Here is a 1,273-nt window from a genome sequence, read left to right on the forward strand (position 1 = left end):
GCCCTGAGGAAAAAACTGAAACAGTGCCCTGGCTCAGAGATCCAGCCTCAGGATCACAATAAGAGAATAAAATGATTGAAGAAGAGAACCTTGGACTGTTGGCTCATGTCTGAAATTCTAGAAAAGCAGGAGGCTGAAATATAAGATCCAGTGTAAAGGCAAACCCAGTCAAGAAATTCCAGGAAACCATGGGACCTATGTTTCTTTGAGCCTGGCTTACTTTGCTGAATATAATTTTGTCCAAGTCTTTCCATTTCCTAACAAATGGGGCAATGTCATTCTTTCTGCTGGAGGCATAGAATTCCATGTTGTACTGAGTCAAGCAGAAAAGGTCAGATAAGTTGATGTTAGGGAAATGAACCCTAAGGTATGTATTCAAATGTTTTTTTTTTCTTTCATGCGATTGTTTCTATCACATTTATAAGATTATTTCTTTGTTGCTTTATATGTTCCTCCCCTACAGTATAACCCCTGCTTTCACTGTATTTGATGTCGGTATAATTTGTGGAGGGGAAGGGGAAAAACAAATCGTTTAAACAGGGATACACGTGGACCCATTACAACCATGAGATGTACAAGTCGTTATGTCGAAAACGAACTTTACAACTTTGGTGGAGGCGGGGGAGGTGGAGCAGGGACGACTGGGTGGGGGGGGAGGGGGATAATGGGAAGGGATGGGAAGAGGAAACAAAGGAGGAGGCTACAATTATTGATAAGAAATATACTCATTATCTTGCCCATGTAATTGTAACCCCTATGTACAGTATTTTCACAATAAAAAAAGGAAAAAAAAGAAATTCCAGGAGACTGTTTTGTGTGTGTTAGCCACACTGGAGATAGGATTTTTTTGATTGAATGGAAATAAGAGTTTCATGGACTTTCTTGCTCAGGCTGCTTTCAAACTATGATGGGCAGATTTCAGCCTCGTGTATCAGGCCAGGCCTTGCAAGAGTTCAAGCTCCAGGACCAACAAACATAAAAATAATGAAATAAATGAAAAGAAGGGTAGAAGAAGAGAAGAAAGAGGCAATACCAGAGGTTTCAATGAACCAATCATTGGTGGCTCATATCTGTGATTCTAGCTACTCAGGCTGGAATTTGAGGATACTGTTTAAAGCTCAGCTCAGTTATATGAGTTCATAAGTTCTCTCTCTGTCTCTCTCTCTCTGTCTCTCTCTCTCTGTCTCTCTCTCTCTCTCTCTCTCTCTCTCTCGTGCCAATCCTTGTGTTTGAACTTGCACTCTTTTCTTCAATGACCTACTTACTTTCTGAT

This window comes from Dipodomys spectabilis, unplaced genomic scaffold (genome assembly GCF_019054845.1).
Source record: "Dipodomys spectabilis isolate Male_0828 unplaced genomic scaffold, ASM1905484v1 ptg000536l, whole genome shotgun sequence".
Taxonomy (NCBI): domain Eukaryota; kingdom Metazoa; phylum Chordata; class Mammalia; order Rodentia; family Heteromyidae; genus Dipodomys; species Dipodomys spectabilis.